This window comes from Somniosus microcephalus, chromosome 22 (genome assembly GCF_052327205.1).
Source record: "Somniosus microcephalus isolate GS21.2 chromosome 22, FLI_Smic_1.0, whole genome shotgun sequence".
Lineage (NCBI taxonomy): Eukaryota > Metazoa > Chordata > Chondrichthyes > Squaliformes > Somniosidae > Somniosus > Somniosus microcephalus.
In genome coordinates, this window is record NC_141008.1 from 37000164 (window position 1) to 37007786 (window position 7623).

Genomic DNA, 7623 nt, shown 5'->3' on the forward strand with positions numbered 1-7623 from the left:
CTTTTCTAGATTGCCCAGTCACCCATTTTATGCGCGTGAGAAGATGAAACAGCACAAATGAGGTGGAAATTATAGAAAATGGGGCTGTGCTTCTGCCTCATTTGCCTGGAGCCACTCAAGCCACCGGGTGGCACTTCTTGCAGGCGCTGGAAATGACACCAGGGAGTGGGATGGGCGAAAAGCTGATGGAGGTCCACCCTGTTGGATCTCCGCCCAGATTTCCGATCCGGATCACCTGATGTACAATTGATAATTGGGCGAACTCGGTGGGAAAGTCCAGGCAAATGTTTTCTTGCACCAAAATAATTCTATTTCAGAAGTACATCACAAAGGAAAGTCTGTGTACTGTTTTTGTTAAAACTTATGCTCTACGAACTGAAATTGAATTATATGGAAATATCAAGCCTAAACGAGAAGGATCATCTACTCAGCATTCTGAAAGGAAAATATTCAAGGACAGCAGGATGCCATGAGTAAGGTAGAAGATGATGAAAATCAATACATAATTACCAAGAACAAGACCCTAATCAAATAAATCATTAAATTTAACTTAATGTATCACACATGAGAAAAAAAAACATTTGCTATGTTGCTTATGTCAGAAGTTTTAGGCGGAAGGTGAGAGCAGTGGCACACTATGAGCACAGCAGCTCAAACAAATACAATCAAGCGATGGAAATGTATTTTGACAGTCAGAGAAAATCAATGATAAACTCAAGACCTGCTTTGAAATTTAACACCTGATCAATTTGCTCATTTCTTTGAGAACCTTAGGGGGAAATTTTAATCCCGAAGTGAGCTGAGGGGGGGGCGGGTGTGGGTGGGAGGGTAAAAAATGTAAAATTCTCAAACCAGACCCCAACCTGCCTGCAAGTCTCCCACTTCCTTTTCTAACGCACGCGGGACGGGGCGTGGGTGGGGAGAGGGTGCGATCAACCCGCTCTCAGGAGATGGGTCGGTCACTAAGATCTTTTAAGGGGACTGCATGCCTCCATTTTAACTACATTTTAATTTGAACTCATAGAGGCAGGGATTCCCAGCAGGTAAAATATGAGAAGGGCCAAATCCATGATGTAAGTCCCTTTACTGCATTGCTTATGGGCCAGGAGGAGCAGGAGTGTTTCTCCCAGGCCGGACAAGCTTACCACCACGCGATCGATCCCTCACGATCAGCCGACCTTCGCTCACCCCATCTGACTGATTCACCCCCCCAACCCCGCGCAATGTCTGAACCCGCCGCCCCCCCCACACCCCCCCCGCGCCAGTGTCAGGCGCCGCCCCAGACTTACCCAACATCTGCTCCTTGGCTGCTGTCTAGCTCGACAGACAGCCAGCCTATCAATCTGGCTCGCTGTTGGGCAGGAAACCCGTTGAAAAATTTCAAAGGCATCCTCGACCAGATCAGCCCTCAACCTTCTAAACTCAAGGGAATACAAACCAAGTTTATGCAACCTGAGCTCACAATTTAACCCTTTAAGCCCAGGTATCATTCAGGTGAATCAGCACCATACCCCCTCAAAGGCCAATATATCTTTTCTGAGATGAAAACAGAACATGCTGGAAATACTCAGCAGGTCAGGCAGCACCTGTGGAGAGAGAAACAGAGTTAATGTTTCAGGTCGATGATCTTTCATCAGAACTGGAAAAAGTTAGAGATATATCTTTTCTGAGGTTCTCTGTCCAAAACTGGACGCAATACTCCAGATGGGGTCTGTACAACAGAAGTATTATTTCCTCACTTTTGTATTCAACCCTCTTCATATAAAGGCCAACACTCTATTAGCCTTTTTGATTACTAGTTGTACCTGTGCACTAGCTATTAGTGACTTGTGTACCTGGACACCTAAATCTCTTTGCTCCTCCACAACTCCTAGGGGGGAGAAATTTAGTTGGTTAGCGCTTCCCGTTAGCACCTCTGGGAGCGCTAATGGGGCACTAGGAACTTAGCGCCTGAGCGCGGCAATTTTAGTGCCGCTCGTGAAATTGACCAGTCATTTTGCAGCGGCGCTAAACACTACCGCCACAATCTCCTGCGCCCGCAGATTGTGACGTCAGTCGAGCTTGCAATGCCCTGGTAGCGCACCGGACCGGATATTGAGTCGCGCCCCCTGCCTTAGCACCTGCCGCTAGGAACGACAGGTAGAGGGAAACATTTTTAAGTCGGGAAGGGGCTGGGGGAGCGCTATTTATAGGCGAGCGCTTCCTGCCTTTTCTTGTCAGCAAAATTTTTGATACACGCAGGTTGAGAGGGAGAGAGACGTCTGGAGAGATTTAACGCTGTCCTAAGGGGTTCTGGCTCCTCATCACCACTTTTGAGGTTCCTAAGTGCCAAGCTTTTTCCCTGGGCCTACCCATTAGTGTTTCGACTCAATTGCTTTAGAGGTCTTTCCAGGTCGAAATTCAAGGCTGCAATGAGCAGGGTGTGGCTGGCCAGCAAGATGGCCCCTCCCCTTTAAGAACTGGGCGGTGCCAGACTGTCTGGCTTCCATGGTAACTGACATCGCCTGAACTTCAGTAGCGTTTTGAGGTAGCGCCTTGTTCCCCGACGTTAGCGCCTTAAGAGAGGTGTGTAGCGCCTGATTTAGTGCTCAAATCACCTCCAGAAGCGATAGAGGCGAATTTTGCGGTCAGAGGTCATAATTAGCGCCGGGCGCTAATCTTTGCGCCCGGTCATTATTAGCGCCCCAAAATGGGTGATACCCAATTTTTTCCCCTAGTCTCTCACCATTAAGGAAATATTTTGATTTTTCTTTCTCAGATCCAAAGTGGATGACCTCACACTTGCCCCACCTTGAACTCCGTTTGTCATAGTTTTTGCCCACTCACTTAGGCTATGTCTCTTTGTAACTTCGTGCTCCCATCTACATGACTTACTGTGCCTCCTAACTTAGTGTCATCTTCAAACTTGGGTATGAAACTCTATTTTTCATCCAAGTCATTATATATGTAGAGGAATAGATGAAGTTGTATGGGTGACTTCAATTTAATAGGGATAGATTGAGAAATCTAGTTGGGGTACAATATGAGTGAAAACAGGACCCTGGCAAAAATATTGGATTGTTCAATGGTATAATTGGTCATGGAACTGATGAGCAGGAGCACTATTGGAACAGATAATAAGTAACAATCAGAGTCAAACTTATGGTGAAGTTTATGGTTAGGCTTACAATGGAGAAGAGAATAAATACAATAGAAACATTCAACTGTAGAAAGGCAGATTTTGAGGGAATGAGGAATGATCTAAGGAAACTGAATTGGGCAACACTGTTAAAGGGGACGAGCATAGAAGCAAAGTGAATCATGTTTAGAAATACTGTTCACAGAATAAAGAACAGGAAAGTAGGGTGACTGCGAGAAAAGACCAATATTGACAGTAATGGGAGTAATGTTGGGGAATAAAGCAAAAAAAAGATATTGGCCAGAACTTTCAACTTCAGAGGTGTATAATACAAGTGATATCGCATTAGCCGCCTGCTATACAGCCTGCCCTTTTCTACTTTCCATTGAAGTCAATTATCTAAATACATTGCTTCAAAAATTGCACTCTTCGCTATAATACAACTGATGGCATATTGAGTAAAGCTGCAGCAGGAGTCATAACAAGTTGATGTCCCACTGCACTCCCACTGTAACTACTACTTTCCAATGTCATACATAAGGCCTTCACATTTCAGTTTTCACAGAAAAACAAACTGAACTGCAGAATGTAATCCTAAAACACTGATAAAAATTCTGAAATCCAGTGTAATAAAAGGAAAGGAATTTAACTTCTTCAGTTGCCTTGAGCACTGGCCTTTCTTCTTCTGCTCAGGTTGCTGAATTTTCACAGCACCAAAGCCAAGGCCTCTATAGAGTGATGGCCGTATTGAGAGTCTCACCCAAATCTTCATGCCAAGAGTCTTATTCACTTTTCCACCAGAAAATGGAAACAGGACCTCCCTCTCATTCAGCTTTTTGAAGCAGCAGGTTCCATGCTCTTGTTGAAGGAGGAAGCTCAAATGTAAGGGTCAGATCTGAAACTCATCCTTGACAACTCTTTACAATAACTCTGGAGACCAAAGAGCTGCAGCAGTCTTTATCCCAGCAGGCCTGTAAGGGCTGATACCGCACCTTAATTTCCTGCAAATTCTGGAGCCTGCCCCAGTAAATTTAAGTGATCTCATTTGTTTCCAGTGTACTTCCCCTTTTTTGTCCTGGCGCTACTGCTCCCCGGAAAAATTCTACCCTCAAATCTTTTTATATTTTGTGCTACAGCAAGCTGGCGGCACTATTCATCTTTTATGCTTCATAGTAAATTACTTCAGTTTTTTCTAATGCAGCAAATACCCTTGTACATTTAGATTTTGGCACCTTCATTGCTTTGATTAATTGCTGTGGACAACCCTCAGCGCACCGCACCAAGTGTCTATTTCATTCTATTCAGCAGCACTGACGTAATGCAGTTACCAGAGTTACTATAATTGGGTATCACTAGAGTTTGTGGGGCCAGTGGAAGGGCGCCTAATTTGCACGGGGCCTGCAGGTACCTACACCACTACCGGTGCTCCTCTGGTGCTTGCCTGCCCCATGCAGCTGGAAAGTCCAGCACCTGTTCCGCCTTTGAGGGAGGGGTTGCCCATGCATCCCGGACCCCACGTGTGCCTGCTCAGTTTCCTGTGTCAATCCAGATGTGGACTTAAAAAACAAAATGATCCATTATTCAGGGATCCAGACCACTTGGCCTGGAGACTCCCTCCCCACCACCACCGCCAGTTTGGCCTACTTCCACTTAACTGTCCTAGGCCAGGACCTGACTGAGCTGAGCATGTGGGAATTCCCAGAGTAGCCAGACTGCTGCATCTGCTGTGGAACGACAGGTTTTGGGTGCATTGCTGAAATTGTTAACCGTCAGGATCTTCAGAGCTCCCGACATGGAATGGCAGAGAGTATGGAGCAGTGCTGCTTCAACATCTGTGCAGGCACGGGAGAGGGTTTGGAGATTTGCAAGCCACCATGAAGCAAGTGACAAGCCCAAGCACATATGGATTTTTGCTGACCGGCACTGTACCAGCCAGTATTGAAACCTTAGGCTCCAACTTGGAGGGGGGTCTCACTTCTGCCCTCGAGAGACAAGACAATAGGCTTGAGTGGACCATGATGGCAGCCTTCACACTTCTTAGTGGTGGCCAAGTATGTGTCCACACACAGATCCCTGGTCATTTGCAAGGGACACCCAGCAGCTGGGTCATAGCAGGAAGAGGCAGATACCTCTCAGGGTACATCTACCCAACCTAACCATCTCCTCAGAGGCAGGTACGAGATGGGGCAAGCGGCCATCGCAGATGCCAAAGTACTGGCAGAAGCCTCAGGACAATCTCATCACCCAGGAGAAAGAGAGATCCCAATTCAGGAGCAGCAGCCTGCCATCACACTTGCTCACTCCCACTGAGATAGCAATTAGAAGGAGCACAAGGTTAGGAAGAAGAAGAAGCACTACACTATCACCAAGTTCACTGTGACTGGGTGTAGCAATTGCAACACCGTGTCAATGGTGGCCACACAACCAAGTCTGGTATCTGGTCGCTGTTCTTGGTCTCCCTGACTGCACCACAGATCCCTTTAAGAGACCAGCAGTCAGTGGCTTTGTGACCTACGTCATCCCATTTAAAACACCTGGGGACAAATTTTCCTCTTTTGAACATGAGTTGCAATGTTGCATCGCATGGGTGGAGCACAGCCGGGAAAATCAGGCAGGGAGGATCGCAGGCTCCTGAGGCAAATCTCCCTTTCTGTATAACCTCAGTTACATACTACCAAAAAGTGAGAATACTCTTGCCTCCAATAATTAAGAATGGATATATTCATTATACCCTAGTATACCTACCACTACATCCCTGCATCTGGGGGGTTAAGTGGACACCTCCTTGCACCCCTGGGAATTGTAATAGTTCATACTTTTGGCTCGACAACATTGCAGCACAATTAAAAACTAGAGCCGAGATCAGGCTTGTCACCTGAAGCAGTGTTAAAGGTGCACACCTTAACCCTTGGGTGAGAGTTCACAGTGATTGTTTTTGCATTTACAGTTCAACAGGGAGGTTGTAGTGAAATATTATCACATCCTGCAGGCAGACCTATGGACCTCTTTCAGGACCGACACTGCTCTGCCTGTGGTGGTGAAAGTGACGACTGCTCTAAACTTCTGTGAAACAAAATCCTTTCAGGGTGCCACAAATGTCTTCTGTCAAATCAGCCAGTATGTAGCGCACGCCGCTGCATCCTCAGGTAACTGAGGCATCGTTTGTCGGGGAAGACCAGTACTGAGCTGCTGTGGTGGCTGCCAGCGTCTACTGGCTCGGGTTGAGTCCTTTAACTGGGACGGCTGGGTGGCATGAATCCTGATGTACACCTTCTTTATCTTTGACTCCTCCTGCCATGTCCCTACTGCTGGCACTCCCTCAGCATGTTTGACCATTTGTGTGGGGGAGCACACTGCAGAACTGCTGTGGGATTGCAGAAGTCCTGCATCAGCGTTCTTTCCAGATGATCCTACAGCACGGAGAATCCCATAAGAATGGACTCACAGAAATCAAAGTCAAAGGTCTCCGTCCCATCAGTTACGGCACTCCTGATTAGCCCATTAGCAGAGGTGCTTAGGACCTCTGGTAAGGAGGACTCCTGAAGATGCCCTGTGCGGTGCTACATGCTCCAAGGCATGCTGTCAAAAATTGATGACCAGATAGGAGTAGTGAACTGCTCCATACTATTCATCATATTGTGTCGAGGTCTTCTGATGCTCTCAAAAGATTAAATGAATTGATGGTGCTCAGAAAACAACACTCTTTTATATGCATGCCATAGATGGCACCAAGCTCAGAGTTCAGCATCTGAAACTGGCCCTCCAGTCGACTTCAGGCTGCTCCTTTGCCCATTTTACATCATGCCCGATTTTCTTCTCCATTGACTTAATGCAACTGGTGAAGACCAATTTAGCCCCTAGCATGCTTCTGCTGGTGCTCCCTGCTCTAGCGCTAACTCTTCATCTTCTCCTGGAATTATATTCCCGGGATAATGGTCACAGCAGGTGGATTAAATGATGCCGTGTGAAGTAAAGTGGATGGGGCCTCTGCCTCTGGTCCTGTGAACTGCTGTTCTCAGGCAGCCCTACAGAAACACAACGGGGGAAAAGCATCAATTGGAATCTGTAAAACACTCCTTGAAACACATATACAGCAGCACCCGATATGATGTAGTGGTGCCAGGTAAGCTGCTTATTGGCAGAATTCATAAGTGATCAACTTTTGAGGGAAGAGAAAGATGGAACGATGGATACTGGCCTCCAGATTAAGGCTAAGTTACCTGCATGCTCCTCTACAATGGGGACCACAGAGTGCCAGCCCATTACATCAAATGTAAGTTCCACAAGGTGAGTAAAAGTCTTCAGACTTGGGGGCCCACCTGCAGGTTTTAGCCTCTTCCTTCTATTGTGAGTTTTCTTGGCCAGCAATCATGGGTTACTGATGAAATGCTGAGGCCTGCCGTGTTTCTCTGAAGAGTGCAAGAACGTGCTGTTTACAAGTGGATATTGGGGGCATATGTCAAGTTTCTACCCTCCAGCAGTGAGAGGTTTACAGGAAGATGAAA